This window comes from Dermacentor albipictus, chromosome 1, assembly GCF_038994185.2.
Source record: "Dermacentor albipictus isolate Rhodes 1998 colony chromosome 1, USDA_Dalb.pri_finalv2, whole genome shotgun sequence".
NCBI lineage: Eukaryota > Metazoa > Arthropoda > Arachnida > Ixodida > Ixodidae > Dermacentor > Dermacentor albipictus.
Genome location: NC_091821.1, coordinates 250,148,406 through 250,168,058, shown reverse-complemented (window position 1 = coordinate 250,168,058; position 19,653 = coordinate 250,148,406). Strand labels below are relative to the sequence as shown.

General features: G+C 42.6%; 1 protein-coding gene and 1 long non-coding RNA gene across 2 annotated transcripts in view; one reads left to right on the top strand and one right to left on the bottom strand.

Moving 5' to 3' along the window:
* LOC139054323 (uncharacterized) overlaps positions 1-19,653 on the bottom strand; it is a 45,830-nt gene that overhangs the window by 5,846 nt on the left and 20,331 nt on the right. The window lies entirely within an intron of this gene.
* The window catches only part of l(3)73Ah (lethal (3) 73Ah), a 33,910-nt gene that overhangs the window by 10,030 nt on the left and 4,227 nt on the right, over positions 1-19,653 (top strand). The window lies entirely within an intron of this gene.

Sequence of the window (19,653 nt, the reverse complement as noted above, 5' to 3'; positions counted from 1 at the left end):
CCAGCTATCTCCTGCTGGGAAATCTGTGAAATTCGTTATATATATTTTTGTCAAATGTTTTCAAACATGACACAAGCAAGACAAAAAGAAACTAGCGGAAAAAATATTCACATGCTTGTCATGCCAGTTCAAGGGTTAAACTGCATGTTATACCCCTGTCACACTGGGCATTTTAATGTCATTAGATTCAAATGGCACTCAGTGCAACAAATGCCATTCGACCCGTGGTGGTGCTACTCCGGAAAAATGAATTTGAAAAATGAAATGAAATGCCAAAAGATTTGGCAAGAAAAGTAGAACATGGTATGTATGAGTGTCTGAAAAGTAATACACCTTTTCAAGCGGGCAAGTTAAGTGCACTTTTCCTAATCTAAATGTGGCAAGTGGAATGTACTAGGCAAAAAGTGCACTCCGTTTGGAGTGCGTTCATGAAACGCACTTTGCTGGCCGAGTGTGTAGTGTCGCCACAAACAGTTTGAATGGTCCAAATGTAATGCATAAGAAAAGGACACAAATTCATTTTAGTTCTTGAGCAGCTTTTAACAAAATAATCATACGTGCCAGAACACGCTCATATTCTGTTTTAGCAGGATCGAATGCAGTCTCGTCACACACCATCATATTGTCCTGAATTGGCTAGACATTAGTCTTGGCCGGCATTGACTTGCAGCACTCTTATAATAAAAATCTACATTTTCTGTAGAGAAAACGTACATTATAGTTGTTTTTATCTATAATACAACATAGAACAATCACTTTTTATAAGTTCTTTCCTTTTTATCTACATATTGAAAAAATCAATTTTTTTTTTACTGCGAGTGCGCTCTGTTTTCCCATTTAGCACCGCATAGCCCATAGATTTTCTAAATAAATACCCTAGAGGCAAATGTGGCGCTAGTGTCTGCGGGGGCTCTCCTGAGCATTGCCTCAACCAACATGGGAATGATGGTAAGTACAGGCTTCGGATTGACTTTGATCTTCAGACTAGTGGCATTTGCTTGTGATGCTGTAAATGAAGCTATACTCAAAGATTATCGTGTAAAATCTAAGTTTGTTTCTGCAGTATCTTGTCTAATCCACAACACATTACATAAACTTTGTATGACTTTGAGATTGAAACACCGTTTACCACCAAGGTATGCACTGTTCTGCTATTCTGCTCCCGATTTAGCGCCAGTGAATAATTATTTATTCATTTTACAACAGGAACAACAACCGTGCATGTACATACATAAAATACTCAAGTATTTATGGAAATAAAGATTTTGTATTGTGAGAAAGTATTGCACCTGTGAGAGGAACACTACAACTGTCGTCTGCTACGATGCCTGGTCGCTGCGAATGTGAGACTTTTCACGCAGACGACAGGCACTTGCAAACTCTCTCCGTCTGTCGAAAGGTTGCGTCGGCTTTCAAGATTGCTGAACATCTTCAAGTACTTTTAAGCACATCTGCTGCAGTGCTGGCTAGGATGCTTGTGGCTTCCTGCAAGTATGCTTCGTTATATTTTATATTGACGTACCGTTTCTGAAGCGTACGCCAGCAGCTGTTATGGCGTTGCTTTACACTTGCTCATTTTGAGACAGCAGACTATAGCCAGGAAGCAGCAACCAGTAAGTTTGTGTTCTCAAATGTCCTGAAACACACATTTCAATGAGCACATAAACGAGCAATGCGCAATGAAGCCCTCGATCAAATTTGATTGTCGAGCCACTAGAAGTACAACTGTGTATGTCTTGTATCAGTTTTTTGCTCTTCTGAAGTTTCACAAAGCACGTAACGATACAGCGCCAACCTAACACATTTAACAAACCAAGGTAAAAACTGTCAAAACACGTTCTTTCAACGTTTACGATGTCGTCGCTTTCTCGTCAGGGTTTCGGTACCACACTGCGACACAAACATTGTCCCAGCTGCTGGCACAGCAGCTGGAACAATGTTTGTTTGTTTTGCGCCAAGTGCAAATGCCTTTCGGCAATTGCGCTTGGTGCAAAACGAACACAAACAAAAAATACCTGTAGACTAGTTCGCCAGTCAACAGAGTACCAAACCGTAGCCTGTACTTCCAATCATTCCCATGATGGTTGAGCGATCGCAGCGCCAGGTTTCCCTCTAGGTATAGTGATATGAAACTATGGCATAGCCTAAAGTGTCACTCAAGGTCCCGAAGTGCACTCCCCATAAGTGCACTTAACTTGCCCGCTTGACAGGGGTATAAATCTATTTATCTTAAAATACGTATGGAGCATCACTTCACTGAAATAACACGCACATAAAACTTCTATTTCAGCATCTGGCCACAATAAGCCAAGACAAAGCTTAGCCAGCTTAGTAGTCATAGCCATAGACTTGGTCATTGCCGATAAATTGAACTCAAACAATATGACTGACATGGCAGTTCTGAATGACAACATTCAGTTCCAGCAGCTGAAGTGATTAGTTGCTCTGTACCTTGCTTTGTTCATGCGCACAGGCACCCGTTTGTTTACAGTTTGACCGACTAGTAAAGTGACAGTGGCCAGATGCCACTCAGGTGGAGGGTAAAAACATTCTCTGACAACCTGCCATGCAGCTTTTCTCTCGTTAATGCCTTAAAACACGCAAAATAATTACCTTTTTACCTGAACACTTCTCAAGTTGCGAACGCTCAATGTGATATTTTACCTTGTTTCTGTGGTAGAATGTATACATTTGCTTCAAGTGCAGAGCCGAATGAGTTTCTCAAACTCATGCGATTGTGGAAGTCATTCGATTCTAATGGCATTAAATATTGCTGTGTTGTAGCTGAATAATTTCATTCTATGCTAATGGCATTAACATGCCCAGTGCAACAGAGGTATTACTGTAGAAAAGTTGAAAAATCTGCATTGTAGGACTTCCTCTTTTTATTTTGTCGAGACCTGTATTGCAGAATTAAATTTTGTGTAAAATGATGTTAGAAAGAAGCATTGCGAAGTGGACGTTTTGGTGGTTTTTGGCAGTGTGTGCATGATGTCACGTAGGGGATTATCTTTATGTCACTTTTATCAATGATGCATTACCTAAGGGAAGTTTCTGAAATTTCAGAGTACCTGGAATGACCTGATGTTTTTCATTCCCATATGACACATAAAAGAAACTTTTTATCATTTGATTTCAGACCCATTAATGCACTGTTCAGTTCACAGATAATTGGAGGAGATTGGTTTTTGTCACTTGTGTACATTTGAACCAGGGAGAGTCTGCTATAGTATGAACTGCTGAAGACGCCAAAACAATTACTTTGAACAAGATTTCTCCACGGCTTACATTGATATATTAGGGCACTTGATGGAGCAAATAAAATCAGGGTGTCTGCCAACCAGGAAAACCGTAAATTCTCAGGGATCTTGAATAGTCTGGAAATACTCAGGGAAAACTCGGGGAATTTGTGCTTCTATCAGAGAAAATCAGCTGTAATTTTATTGAAAGGGAACGAAAGTCGCCCGAATGATGGCTCGAGTAAAAGATGGGAATCGTAACGAATCGTCTTTGACGCTGTGTTGTCAGCTGGAGGAGTTGCCATTGTACAGTCAACGACCTACTTTCTGGACTCCCGATTATTCGCATGGCTTCGTGGCACCACCACGTACCACGTTGAGCCATTGTATAAGAATTCTGGACGCAAGAACTCTTTGCTGTCCGATTTCCCGTGCTTTATGCTGTGTCCGCAGGTGCGAAACAGCATTCTAAGTCACTACTGCTGCCATTTTGATTACCTTGCCACTTCAAACCGGTCCTCTCGCACGCATATCCGCTGGCAGCCGTAGCCACTGCCAGGCCTAGCTGCTTCGATGTTCGCTATTAAGCTTCTTGCCGTTCTGCACCGTGTTTTTCATTGAAAGAATTCGCCGCTGTCAGCAATGGCACCGACTCCACCTTTGTGGTCCTCGCGATTGGCTTCGAAGCTCGGAAAGCACAACGCATTGCATAATGCCGGTTCTCGAAATTTAGCTTCGCCTCAGTACAGCAATGTTTTGTGGTAAAGCATAAAAAGAGTGGGAAGAGGCAGTTGTCATGGGGAACAATATGTGTTCCTTTACTATACACGCGTGCACCCGCCATCTCCGGTCACAGTACAAGCACTAGTATGCCTAATAAGTGTACTGGCAGTCCTTCAGAGCTTTTTCGGATGTATCTGCGGCGAGTTTAGCCCTTAAGGAGACATGTATTCATTTTTTCCAACTGCCTGATCTTTCGGACGTTTTCATGACCCCTAGGGAGTCCGAAAAATTGGATGTTGACTGTACAGCTGAGCAATAGGATGCTTGCTCAAAATGGTCCATGGGGCAAGCACGCGGCAGAAAGAAGACTAGAACAGAAAGGACCTACGCACTGAGGAATGAACAGGGAAGGAAGCATGCTGCCACTTTTTCAAAGGAGCTTGAGCTCAAAAAAAAAAAACTGACGGTGTTGGCTGACGCCGAGATGAAGGTGTCTCTAATACAAACCAAAATAAACTCATTAAAGCAGTGAAACGCAACACTGAGGCATTGTGCACGGGCTGAGAGTATTGCCTGTTTCACATGCTGCGACTGCAACAACGAAAATCGGTGCTGTCGCACGCGTCGCAATGCGATTTTTAGAGGGCTCATTTCACATGATTGCGATTTTAACAATGCGACTGGTGCGACGCCCAGGGTTGCTTAGTGCCAGGTTTCGTGGCACACGCTGCATAATTCTTTTATTTTAGTGAATAAAACGTTTACACTATAATATTATTGACTTCTCTTGATTAGAAGCAAATAATATGTACGTTTACTAATTTAAGAACGTTAGTTAAGATTTGTCTTGGGGTGCACGACGGCGGTTTTGTTAGTTCAGTGCGACATCGCGCACGTAAACAGCTGTTCGCAGGTGGTTCAGCCAGCGATTCTTTATTCTGTGGTTCAGCGTTGTGTGTTGTCTTATCTACATTCTATGACCGTTTCGTTCTGCCTGCGCTACAACAATCTGCAAGATGACCTATTGACAAGTTCATATAGCTACCGTCACCGTATATGCAGTATTCGGAATTCGGCTGCCACGAAGTTGTGTCAGCCCAGCAAGATCCTCGCGCTACCTGTGCTCGGCGTCAGCTTCTGGAGAAACGATGCGTGTATATTGCCCGTCATTGCGCACATGTGGTGCCTGCTCCTAGCCGTATTCTTACTCCAAACGCAACAAGAAGCACCAACCCGAACGCCCGCGTGTGCCCCTGAACGAAGCCTCAAACGATCAGTGTGATTACGACGTGGAATGAAAACTGTGTTGTGAAATTCAACCTTAGCGCTAGCCTGGTTCGTCCATCGCCGTGCTTGCGCTGCGAATATATATATGGGAGCCCTCTCTAAATATTTCTAAAGGCGCAAAAGCCGACGTATCAAATGTTTCGAGCAGTTACCGTCGCTTTTGTAGATACCTGTACGTTGTAATATAGCATTCTAAAAGACACGCTTCTCGTCCACTTTGTTGTCCCGTGTCTCGCGCTGGTAGTATACTCGGAACTTCTAACAAGAAGACCATATCAATACGCGCTATTCATAATGCAGGATCGTAGGCCCACGGCAGGCGCACTTGCCGTGGAATTTTTCAGCTTTCTGCTCAGCCTCGCACGCCTCTCATGGTTAGCCTGTTTTGTGGAAATAAACATTATTATTATATTATTAATGTTATTAGATATTATAGTTTCTTCACTGTAATTTATAGCAATCATCCAGATTTCTTAAGCTAGTCATGCATTTAACCTGTATTAGGTCAACATTGTTATGACATGCTTATGGGAGTCATTTCAAACTAGATTGCTCAGCCAGAGGAAGTCCAAATGCAAGCTTCAATATTTATTCCAATTTCGTATTCCTAAACAGATTATATTGGCAGAATTTTATGCCTGCTTGCATTTCCTGCAATTCAATGTTCAGAGCTGGAAAAACTGATTCCTTTTCTTGCTGTCGAAAGGCTGCTCCAATGTCGATAGCAAGCTATAATTATTCATTTCGAAAGTGTTAAGCAATGACTATATGTCTAAGCTTATCAATGCGTTTTTGTTCCACAAACACAATAAAGTTTTCTCTCTCCCTCTCATTGACAGCCATGGAATGAAACCGTTCACTTTCATAAGTATCAGGATGCAAACATTCTGGAGATTGTCCTGAGCATTTGTCTGCATCCTATAGTGTGCATGTTTGTATTAAGTTCTCGTGTTACAATCGCAGTGATCTACACATATTGTTATATTGTAACAAACTAACTTATTTCATTTTGTTTTCAAATCTACCATGTGGTCATGCAGTAACGACTGCATTAATAAGCAAAAAAGAAAACTGCAGATTCAGTGTACGTGTTGGAATCTATCCGAAGTGAAGTTTCTGTCAAGTGGTCAATTAAATGCTGTTAAAGTAACTGCGATATATACAATTTGTCTTATTTTCAACAATCCAACATGTCATCTTTTGAAAGGTTTGCTTATGCACCGCATAGGTCACAACCTTAATGTCATGTAATCTTTATGCATTACACTGTTCACAAACCATACCGAAACGCAAATGGCAGTTAATGTAGATGCACGCTGCGAGACATCAATGCAGTGACGTTTGTTGAGCGAGGAATGGTGCGAGGTGCATGCAGATGAATGAATGACGTGCTTATGTACTTATTTATATACCTTGCAGGCTGCAAGGTTGGAGTATTATGCAAGGGGGAATAAAAAAGTTGTTACATAAGGAAGAAGGGCACAGCATTAAGAAAAAAACCAGCAAAAAAAGCAGTACCAATACATTACACCAACTAGCCCAACGTATTTTACTGGCACAACATTTACAATACTTAACAAACAATAACAGAAAACGTTACTGCCCATGCACCCTGTACAGACGGTAACCCAGCGAAGCTGAAATGTGCAGCCCCAGTGTTTATCACTGGGTTAATTCCAATGGTTTATTCAAGTCTTTCTATATTATTGGTTATGTCTGTGTTTCTTAATGAGGTTATGCACATGTTTGGCTTGGGTTTATCACATTGTTTATTTGGAATGCCACACATTGCACTTTGCAAGATCACCATCATAGAAAGTGCAATGAGTGGTTCATTGTGTTAATCCAGCGGGTCCATCAAAGTCTTTCTGAATGCTGTTATGCGCTTGTGTTTTGTAATGCGTTAATCATAATGTTTATGACTTAGTTATGCACTGTAGTTACGAAGTGACACACCGGGGCTGCACATTTCATTTAATTAAATACACGGACACATTTTCGAACCTATTGGGAAGTCTGAGAGAGACTGCTGCACGCGTGCTCTGCTGCTAGAGAGAAACGACGTCACTATCGGTCTAGCCAATGGCCCACCACACCTTTGCTGTGAGATAATAATGACATCATGATCTTGTCTTAACCCCATCCCCCTCTGTGTCCCTTCCCTGCAATAATACGCAGATAAATGTATGTTTGAAATGCATAAGCATTTCTATGTCTACCCAACAAGAAATGTCTCCGTCCATCATGCAAGACGAATGCAATGGCTCACACCCCCTTAAACAATGGCTCATACCCCTACACTATGGTTTTTGGGATCGGACCATGAGTGTTTCACATAGGCATATACAGCTTCACTGTAAAAAGAATGAACACCTTTCTGCTAGAGACCGAGACAATCATGAGGTGTATTAACAAGTTTATTGAACATGCCGAGTAAATGCTGTTTTACAAGCAATAAATCGAATTTACACAAAAAGCAGAAGCAAGATCTGATGTGTGTCAATACAGATCCCAACAGGAAACGCATCCATCTCTGAAAGTGTAACAGCGGCCATGCTGACACAAGATTCTTCCAGTGTATTTGCATCTACAGCATCCATAATTTCTCTAGGCAGCCGATCTCCACAGAATGCTAGCTTCTTCCTCTACAATGCACTCTCCACATCTGAGCGTGCATTGTAGAGGAAGAAGCTAGCATTCTGTGCAGATCGGCTGCCTAGAGAAGTTACGGAAGCTGTAGATCTAAAAATGCTGGGTTAATCTTGTCAGCACAGCCTCCGTTAGAAATGGATGCATTTCCTGTCAGGAAACGCACATGAATTTTTGCGTCTCCTTTTTGTGTATGTTCAGTCTATTGCTTGTCAGCGAGCATTTACTTGGTGTGTACATTAAACTTTTGGTTGTTAAATCATATCGGTTTTCTTGTTTGTCCTATGTGTTCTCTGGTGCCATTTGCAGCCAGGCTATTCGTTTTTGTTTTTTTTAGACTGCAACAAGTCACTTTAATGGCCCTCATGATACTTTACAAAATTTTTTATTTGGCCAATGTAGCAAGAATGTACAGTGTGAAGCAGTAAGAACAGGGTATGCTAACTTCTAATTAAAAGGTTTATTGTGAAAATGCAGTGATCTATAAAGGTTACCACGAAGTAGTACAGCAATAAAACCTGATAAAGACTAGCCTCGTGAATTCATTAACTATATTGCAACAGAAATGTGATGGACAGGAACGAAATGAACAGACAGAGCGCTTCGTTCTTGTCTGTTGTCTATCTGTTGCACTTTAGTTAATAATGAATACACACAAACTCATCTAGTTTTCAGTTATGTCGGGCTTATAAGCCTGCTTGTGTCCTGGAATATCTGCATGGCTACGTATCCTGTAATTTAATTTCTGGCCATGTGCTTGCAAGTCGCATGTCAATCACCCGATTTTCCTGACAATCTTGCGTGATGTGCAGGCACAGACAGTTTCTGGTGAATCCATGCAGGGTGTAATCTGCACTACAAATGCTGCTTTGATTGCTTTCAGTTCAGCTTTTCTAGGTATAGGATGACCTGGAATGGTACTCACTTATAAGGGGTTTAGTTTATGTAGTGTCGTACTACTGTTACACTGCTATTGCCAGATCAGTGTACTATATGTGCCTTATGTTAGCTTGCATCTTCATGATTAGCAACCTCCTCTGTGTGTTTTGCAGTTGCATATAGTCTTCTGGCCTAATTGTTTGCCCCCATATTCCACGGTATGGGCCTGTTGTGTTTCAAGTTCAGGTACTCCCGACGTTGTGTTTCTGAAGGGAGAGGTAGTCGTCTTTGCATCTCATATGCTAGCTGGCATAGTATCTTGGGACGAGGTTCTGAGCTCTTGAGACAAAGAATTTGTGCTGCAGGCTGCAACTCTACTCCGTCTAGGTGCTTGTTCGTTACTTTCTCATAGAGGTCTTCAAGCATGGTACAGCTGAAAAGACCTGTTATTACTACCCGATGCCTGTATTCGATGAGTTGTCTTTTTGTGTGCTGCTAGTAATTCATACCGTACGACACCTTGGACACAAGCACAGCATCTGCAATTTTCTATAGTATCCACTCGTCCACCCCCATTATTTCGAGATTATTCTTTTCACCAGATGCGGAAGTTGCGTCCAGGCACTGCATAATTGTTTCACCCACGTGCTGGCTCTGCTGTCATGGGCTTACACTAGCTGAGGATTTGTGGATGTTGACTTGCGGGCATATTTGTCCAGCTATGTGGATCACAATGTGCAATCTGGGGTAGTTCTTGATTCCAGTCTTTCTTTTTTTTCCGACGTTGATATGAGCTGACTTATCAGAAAGCGAGAGGCCAGACTGGCCAAGAAAGTCTGCAGTGTTGTCGAGGGCTTGTTGCATCATTCTTGATTTTTATATAAGATAGCTTTCCCGTAGACTGTAATACACCATAGGCTGTAGTGTTTCATGTAGTATGCCCGTGTTGTTGGTGTGTGCGGGCCAAATGTACCTTCAACTCTCACCTGGAATTTTCAGTCTTTCAGAAAGTTACTGTTTAAGTGCTCTACCAGAAATGTTTTTGCTCATCGTTCCTCCTATTAGCGCAGCATGAGGCAGTACTGCTGTTAAAAGCCTCTTCACTCTCTTCATTCTTTCATAAGCAGTATTACATAATTTCCTACAATAAAGTTTCTGCTGCTCATGGCCCACTCATATCTGCCAGAAGGGACAACTCTTGAAAAAGGTTTTGTTTGTGCTATGTGTGCGACGTAGTATGAGCATTCATGCCTTGACATTTATACATCTGTAGAACCAGCTTCCTGACAGAGTACTTGCTATACCTGATCATGCTTATTTGTGCAGGGCTGTTGAACAATACATATTGATGCAATGAATATTTACACACTCAAATTATCATGAAAGATGGTTGTTTTACAATTCTGCCCTTTGCTTTCTATTGGTGTTAGATTTTGCATAAGCATGCCCCCCTATGCAATAGTATTTTGAAGTGTAAGGGTTCAATAGGTGATGAACTAAATCTAAGTGCAAGAGCTTTTTTTCTCACCTATGACTCCCATCGAAATGCGACTTCCATGGCTGGCAAATCAACCCCTCGCCTTGTGTTAGCAGCAGAATGCTATAGCCACAGTGGCAGGTGAACAAATTGAAGAACAATATTTCTGTCTATAATTTGTTTTCTTGCCTGTATGTAAGTAAAGTTTCGAATAAGTTTGTCATTGCAAAAAAGCCCAGTTTGTGGTCTTTTATTGAATAAACCACATATTATATATAGTTGAAATGCAGAAATTTGTTCTAAAATCTTCGGGTGACATATGTTCTTGCAAGTAGCATGGTAATTCATTACTTATAAGGATAGTAATCACAGCGGATATCGTACGTTATATGGGTTTACATACTAATATATGTGATCGCAAGCTTATTAGAAACATGTAAGGCTTGAATGTTTCTGCACACTTGATCAGCTGTGAACGTGCAAGAACTGCTTGTACTGGCTGACTTCACTGCACAGTTTTGATTTAATTTTCTTCAGCGTGTCCTTTTATACTGTTTTATCCCCACAAGAACAGGCCGTTTGCCTACTTTTCACATTGTTGCACGAGTTCTACATAATTGTGCAGGAGAGTACGTAGTCACTGTGCCACTATAGCAAGCAATTTATTTAATCTACTAGCTGTACAGTTAATAACCTTGCAGAGCAAGTGTTCATACAGATGCAGTAAGGATACAAAGTCCGCAACATAGTCAATGTTTATTGGTTTCTGTGCAAGAAAAAAAAAAATCTCCAGAGAAGAGGTGCAACTTAACGTGCATGTAATATTTTATTCAAGCCACGGATTTAATGCTATCGTAGCAAATTCATTACGATAGCCTACACTTTTGCTGTGTCAAATTTAATAAGAGGCAAGATAAGCTTTCAAGATGCATCGGGAAATTCATGCTTGAAAACCGAAAGAAGCAACTGAACGGTACCGCGTTCAGCGCAACGTTGAAACTTCGCAACGTTGAAACTTCGGGTACTTTGCTGTCTTGTCATTTGCCCTTGCCGAGGTTGAGGTAATTCAAGCTGCTCCGTAAGCGCGATTTTTGCATGCTACTCAACAAAAGAAAATTGTGACGACCTCGTCGTCTGCTGGGGTTCGAACACCTCCTAGCACTCACAACTCGCAAAGGCGTACGAAGCAAACGTGAAAATGCACTTCATTTGCTGTGTAGCGTGTCAACAAACGCATAGCAATCGGAGAATGCAATCTGAAGTACAAGTTTTTTATTCTCCCTTCGCGTACGTACCGAATTCAACGATCCACGTCTCCGCGCATTGCACTTGTCATGAGGCGCCATTTTCCAAAACAAACCCATACAAACCGGCGAAATAGCTCCGTTGACAGCTCTCCGCGCAATTTCGACGGAAAATCGCAGCGATCGGTGCGACGGTGCGACTGTGCGACCAACCGGTTGGTCGCAGCCAAAAATCGGGGGGTCGGCACTGCGACTGCGATTTTCATCGCAAACGACGGAAATCGCACTTCCGGTGCGACGAAAATCGCATCATGTGAAACAGGCTTATGTCAGGACAGTTGAGGTTACCAGCTGTTGAGGGAGAATCTCACTTGTGACAAAGTTTGGGTCTCATACCGATGAGCTTGCAATCAATTGATATAAATAGCTCATCTTTGAAAATATTTGCTTCTGTATGCATCTCCTTTTTATTTGTATTTGGGAATGTTTCACAATGGGCTTTACCGTATTTTTTAAGATCTTTTTTCGCTGCACATTTTACTAACCCCTGCCTTCTGTTTTCTTTTTGAATAAAATAAGTACTACTCCTTACTATTCAAACTGGATTAAGTTTTTATTATTTTTTAACATGCTTACTAGATAGTGACTCCATCAAGTGACATGATGTCAGCCCATCTTGACGTAAAACAAAGTTCTGTGTCACTCGGGGAATTCTGCAAAGGCGCTCAGGGAAAACCTGGAAAACCCACAGAAATTGGAAATGACAACTTGGTAGACACCCTGGAAGTGCTGTAGAGAGCTGCATAAAGAAAACTTGTTACGCATTGTGCACTAATGCAAGGGACCACTCTAGCATGAACTGCAGCAGGGTTTCCTTATCGAAGTGTCTAAAACAACGTCTGACGTGGGCGCGGACAATTCATCGATTATTCGGGAACAATTTATCGCAATCGCTTTCGGGGATATCTTTTTCAATTGACGCCTATTGGCTGGCTAAGCAAAACCGGATAATCTGATTGGCTGGTTGAGTACTACATCATGTGAAAGCGATAGTACATATAACCAAAAGTAATCACCTGAGAGTATGATCCCACTTTGTCACCTTAACCCTTTGAGGGTTGATTTATATTGCCAAATGTGAAACCCCCCACCCGCCCCTTGCGTTGAAAATGTTTATTGCACATTTAAAACTTTCAGCCCGACCTATTTCGAAAAAAATGTAGTGTAACATTTTTACAGTGATCATAAAGTGACAAAAATTTTTTTCCATGGGTAAACATGCATTGTTTATTCATGAATACACATGGGCTTCCTTAAATATGTTTAATAACAATAAAAAGTACATACACTGAAATATACTTGGTACTTGGCTACTAGTCCACATTGGAACAATTGCCGCTCGGCTCGCTTTAAAGGGAAGCTGAAAGGTTTTCCAGAAAAAATGAGTGAACATGTGTACATAATGGTTTTCAACCCTCCGAATTCGAATATCGTATCGAAATTGAGCGCAAGAAAGCGCAAATATATTTTATTTCGACGGAGAGTGCAGCAGCGGACACGCCCAGCTCGCGCGTCTCGTTTCCGCCTGTGATTGGTCGGGCGACCCGTGACGTCAACTTTAGCGACCGACCGCTGCCGCTCCACATGAAGCGCGGTGCCAGGTAGTTTGGTGCCGTAATGGAAAATTAAGAGGTAATGGAAAATTTAGAGAGACTGCGTTTTTCTGAAGAGTTCGGCGTTGCTCCCTACCTGTATGAGCCGATTGCAAAGAGCCGGCCTCTCGAAGAAGCAAACGATGCTGGTGCGAGCAGTGCTTTCGACGAGAACGAAAGCGAAGTCTTGGGATCTCCTCGTGTTGGAAATGCTCTTTGGCGAGTATGTTTTTTGCAAAGCGATCTAGTGATCTCGCCGATCTTTCGCCGATCTAGTGAGCTCGTTTCCGGTCAAACAACTGCAGTGTTGTGTTCCTGCATGCCTCCTCGTGGAACGTAAGCGGGGATGCGATCGTCGGCATTTGTGCGCTGTCCAAAAGCTGTCGGCAACCTACAAAGACGGTTCAAACGCGTGAAAAGCTTCCCGGTTCATGCAGTACGTGTAGTGACCTTCATCTGTGCGCCATCGGCACACTACTCGTAACCGAAGTCGTAAAGGCGGCGAATTCCGTCGGCTACGTGAGACGGTCGGTTTCTCGCTGTGCGCGAGAGACGGGGGGAGCGTAGCGTCCTGGCGTGCGCCGGCTTTCCAGCACATGCAAACTCTACATCTGCACTGCGTTATGGTAGCTGCGTGCAGGCTGTTTTACAACACACGTGCAAATAGAAAATTCGCGGTGCTTTGCGACGAAACCTGCGTCGAGGGCGGGAAATAAACATGCACCTTCCGTTCAGCGTGCTAACATGAAGGAGCTCGCAGTAAATCAAAATCCAGGTTTGGGCGAGTTCGTGTATTCATAAGGCCTTCCAACACCAGTTATCATCAGTCAGTCCGCACTCGTGCCGTCTTTGTTTTCGTTGCTCCGATCTTTTCGCGCTGCGTTTAGAAAGCCTGCTAGTCGAAATTCTGGTGATAATCGTCGTCACGGAAGTGGTTGGAGCACAGCAGTGTTGTTCTTGAGGGCTTGAAATTCTTTCGCTTTACAGCAGCCTCCCACTTCCTTAAAAGCTTCTTGTCTTGTGGGAAGCAATGGAAGACAACATCGTCGCGGCCGCTGGTGTTCGTGCAACCGTAGGCTGCACAGAAAGACGGCATGATCGGCCCACCACATCAGTTGATGCTGCGCACGTTGACCACCACTCTACATACACACAGACGCACCAACAAAGAAATGCAGGGTCGATCGAAGCAGATTACGACGGCACGCACGCAGAAACAAGCGCGGTCAGGCACGGTCGCGCAGGCTGCGAAGGAGCAAAACACTAAAGTTGACGTCACAACACCACGGTTTCCGGTCTCCGCTCGCATCGTCAGCGTCAGCAGCAGCGCGCAGCATTCGACGGGGGCGGAGCTACAGCGCGATTTCAACCGACGATTACGTCGCTCCTATTTGAAAAAAAAAAAAACCAAATTAGACCTACATGGTTTATAAGGTTCCCGCATCCGTATATGAGCGTCTTAGTGAATTCGACAGACTCTTCAGCTTCCCTTTAAGCAGAGCAATCTGTATGCAAGTGCTGGTTGCTCTGTCTGCATGCGTAATCAAACTGTGTATGTAAGCCCATGCAAGAAAGCGCTATGTTTGTGTACTCATCAGAAAAACCAAACGAGTCAGAAACTTGCAATAATTTCTTGTTCTCGTCTTCAATAAGGGGCAATTGCGAGCCGAGTCACAAGAAAAAAAATGCAGGTATGGCAGCACCGTTTCTATATGGTGGCCTCGATTGTATATAGCAGCGCCCGCCTTTGAACAGATATAATCGCACCCTTGTGAGCAACAGACAGGCAAGCTTCTAGCGGTGACCCTTTGAGAGATTAGAAACAAGATGGACATCAGTTTTTAGGAGTGCAATGAACAGAAGCGCCCTGCGAGACAAAAACAAAACTGCTGTGCACCCTCGCACGTGCAGATATGTGAACGGCTGCTGAAATGCCAGCCTAAAGAAGTTGTGGAAAGAAAACCAAGAGATTACGAAGCAAATAAAAAATTACTTTATCTACACAGAGGGGCAGCACTTGATGGGCAACACAGTTGAAATATGCGCATTTTTCAGACATGCAGACAGCACTGTAAATATATGGTATCAACCATTTCAGTCTTGTTCGCGGTCCCGTATATTTATGGCATTGACCGTCAAAGGGTTGAAGATATAGCTGAATGGCGGATCCATAAAGAAAATGCCCTTTAGCAACTGCATTCCGTGAAGCTTCGCACTATTTTTAGAATAGTGGTTAAAATACGTACACCACTGTTTATCATACACGCATACCTTCCCATTATCACATGTGCAAGGTAGGAACTTGCAGAAACGAGAGGGAGGAGTACGTGCTGTAGCTCACTTCAATGGGAATCGGTGCTAGTGAGGCGGAGGGCTCACTATTGTAATGAAGGAGGCATTTAAAGTAGCTCTAGGCATTGTAAGACATGAAGTTAGTATTAAAATGCATATGAAGTGCACAAGATTTGGCCTTAAAAAGGCTGAAATCAACAAAAATAATGCAGCAACTGCTCCAACAGTATTGAGGCAAAGGTCAATATAGTTCAGTGGAGGTGTGGTAACATCTCTGCCTGCCACGCTGCTGTCCAGAGTTCAATTCCCTGTGGGAACATATGTTTTTCGTTGGATAGAATTTTTTTCTTTTTTTTTTTGGCAGTGTCTCTGACGTGAAAACATTTTGGCCCCTTAAATCTGATAATGGCAGATGACAGCAATCAACGCCTCCTCACTGCCGCTCAACAGCCAGATTTTATGCACTGTTGGGTCATACATATAAGTATGTTTTTTGTGCTGGTTCTACAATATGTTTATTCCACATTTTTACATGTGCTCTGTAGCGCCGTGTAAGAACGGTGCACAATAAGTACATAAATGCATGTTTGTGGCAGTCCAGTAGCCGTGATGGTGCAATGCTTCTCGTCGTCTTGCCTTGTCAGATGTAAGTGGCGAAAATACTTTCGCCACGTCAGGCAAACTACCGCAGAGCAAAAAAAAGAAAGAAAAAGAAAAAAAATTTGAATTGGTTTCCAACTTGAGTGCCCAGCGTAATAATTGGAGATCTTACTGCAGTGCAACAAAATGGCAGACTTGTGATAGTTTCTGTACTTTTAACATTAACCATTCACTGCAAACTTTCAAGCTTTCTGCCACAGTATTTTTGTTGATTTCAGCGTTTCTAGAAAACCAGTTCTTGTGTGGTTCACGTTTGTTCTACTCTAACCTTCAATCTGTAGTGCATTGAACACAAATAGCCACTGAAGGTTTCGTTAGAAAAGTGAGCCCTCAGCCACCTTGTCGCTGATCACCCGTCGAAGTGAGCTACTGGATGTGTATTCTCGATCACGTTTGCGCAGAACACCATCTATACAGCATTCAATACTTTAAGTAGATAAAGTTGCATCAAGGTAGAAGTGCGTATATTCTACTGAGGTAACCGAAAATGCTTTTACATGTATGCAGAACCTCAGCTTATACGACAATGTAACTTGACCTACAAATTTTTAAGGTTTAATTAGTGATATGCATAGCAGTATGATTAAAGTAGTCTCCCACAGAAGCGTCAAGAAAGAACTGCTTTGAGCGACTAAGCAAACAGTACAACAAGGATTGCTTGTGCTTTTTCACGAACGAAAACTGAAGACGACTTGAAGAGAAGTCAGCAGAGCTAATTGTACACAGAAGAGTTGCTTCTCTGCTTTAATTTGCGATAAGCACATGTGATCATACTATCATGTCGAGGCGCACCAAATGGAATGGGTTTTTCTTGCTGTGAAAGCACGCATCAATGCTATGGAAGCAGATGCGGTAGTTGTTAGAGCAATGATGAGCACACCGATATGTGCGGGCCCCCCGGAAACGGGCACGCTACACCACGACATGCATAAAACGATTGCTGACGCGAGCGAAACATGTATTTAGCGGTTCAGCATACTTATGCCCGAAGTATCCTAAGTGAAACATGGAAAAACAATGTGAGATGTCGGTCGCATTTTCATAAAAATGCTGCTGGATCCATGTAACTTAACTGTAAAAAAAAGTTGGAGGGAGACATCGGACGTACGTTTAGCCACAGCCTTTCTTTATACGCTATGACCTTTGCTCTGATTATGATACAAGGCAATTGACACTCGCGTTAATTCTGAATGCCAATGTGTTGTGGAACTTTATTTGAAATAACCAGCAATTATGCCGATCAAAATAAGGTATCTATGGATCACGAGAGCCTAGTATGGATTTGAATTATGTTAACTGTGTTAAACTTAAGCCTCGCTTTATCAAATATATTCCCGATTCGTGTGGAGTTTCTATACCTTGCAGTTTTATTTTTGCTGTTTTCAAAAATTACAGAGCTATCATAGATGTATTGAAAAGGAATATTTAGCTGAGCATATGAGCTTTAAAGGAATACTGACACAAAAATTTGTGTCCCAATTTTTTTTTATTCTAGGTAGCTGTAGAGTCCATACTCATGGTACGAAGCCTCATTTCTTTGAGAGTGTCACAAATAGCTGCAGTAACTTTCACATGGCCAGTTCAAAACACATGCGAAGTGCAACACGGCTTCAGGTGTGAAGCAAGAGACTAGTTCAGTTGCCAATTGGGGGCATTAACGTGCCCAGGATTTCTGTATTGAAGAGGTGGTGGCGAAATTTTTGTGAGAAATCATGGGGGTTTTAGAAGGCTACAAAAAGGCTGTGAGAGAGTGTGTGTGTATAAATATATAGGGAAAACACGGGGAAGGCGGGAGATGGAAATTCAAGACAGTGAGCAAAACGAGAACAAGGCTCTTGCTTTTACCTTGTTCTCATTTTGCTCATATATAACAATGTGCTTTTCTGCATGCTCAACAGAAATGAAAAACTTCTGGCGAAGAAGTTTGGGCAGGAGTGCTGGATTGCTTGACCTCTGGGGGGTTGTTTGTTATAACCCTTCCACCCCCATCAGTGCACCATTGTGAAAACAGGAATTGGTGGCCCTGTGATATGACAACTGGCCTGAGTGCATTGGTTGAAGGCCACACAATTACTACTAAGCCAAGAAGTCAAGAGCTGCCAAATTAGTCATTCCTTTGCAGTTCTCTTGGAAGTGCAGGGGGGATCCCTCACCTCTCTTATCTCGTTGACTTCTGGCAGCTTGGTCGTGTGTGTGTGTGTGTGTATGTGTCAGTGGTGTCTGGGTACCAAGAGACTGCCACATCAATTTCAGTGATGTGAATAGTCTCCTGCTTCATGTCCAAAGCCACGCTGAACTTGGCGCACCTTTTAATTAATTGCATTAAAAGGCAACATAATTATGTGTTGTTTTCGAGAAATTGAGGTATGATTGCTGGGCTAGCAAGGGTCCAATAAAGCAATGAAAACTAGATAAAAATTCTGTCTCATTACTCCTTTAAATGGATGTAAGAAGCTGGCAGTGATAAGAAACGTAAAGGAATTGTACCATTGCTTCTTAGTCATAATAATTTATGGGTTTTTGCTACCAAATATAACACCTGGATCTGAGACATATTGCCATCGATAGCTGTGATGGAATTGGTACTCTTGAAATGTTTAAGTGGACAACTGTCAACCCATTCATTGTGGTATAAAACCCCAATACCACCAGAGCTCAGCAAATAATTAAACACATTTAATGTGAGTAATTCGAAGCGTATGTGAAGTGCTGCTCGGGGCCTGAAGAAGGCCTCCTTGTTATATCACAAATTTATGTGGTAGTCATATCACATACCACTGATCCTTGGCTCAGTCATCCTGGTGAAGATGTCAGTCTGACTGCATAGCCGAAAGGTGAACACGCAAGAAAGTTGTCAGGATAATAAGTGAGAGGGACACTGAGCATTCCAAGAGAAGAGTCAGCAGAGGACCTTTATCACTCAGTGGAGGAGAAAAGAATAGGCAATGTAGTGGCACAGGCCCAGATATGGTTATTGTGTGGCTTATGACCACTGTGCCAGGATGACATGCACATTAGTGGTTTGTGATCACATGTGACCATCACCTCCAGTTTCTGTGGTCACGAGGAGGCCAGCTTTTAAGCCCGAAGCCGAGCTGCGCTTGCTCTGGACTGGTCACATTAAAAGATGATATAATTATTTGTTGTGCACTCAAGGCATTGATGCCTGAGATGCTGATTAGCTATTCCAGTTGCCTATTAAAACAAGGCAAGCAAAACAACATTTTTGTGCCAGTACTTTAAACATGCATTGAAATTTCAATGCACGGGAGCTTTTGCATTCCCTTCCTTTTGGAATGTGGCTGCCACGGCTCAGAATCAAACTTGCCACTTAATGTTCAGGAGCAATGTGCTATAGTTGCTTAACTGCCGACACAGCGGAAGGAGGGTTTGTTCTTTGAGTGGAACACGAGGGCAAATAAGTGCATATTTTCTTTTGACATATCTGTGCACTGAAATTGCCGAAATTAAGATGAGACAGGCGATACTGACTGCTGCATACACACCTTGTGTATTTGCTTTTATACTTCTTAGGCTCCCCAATTTTTGTG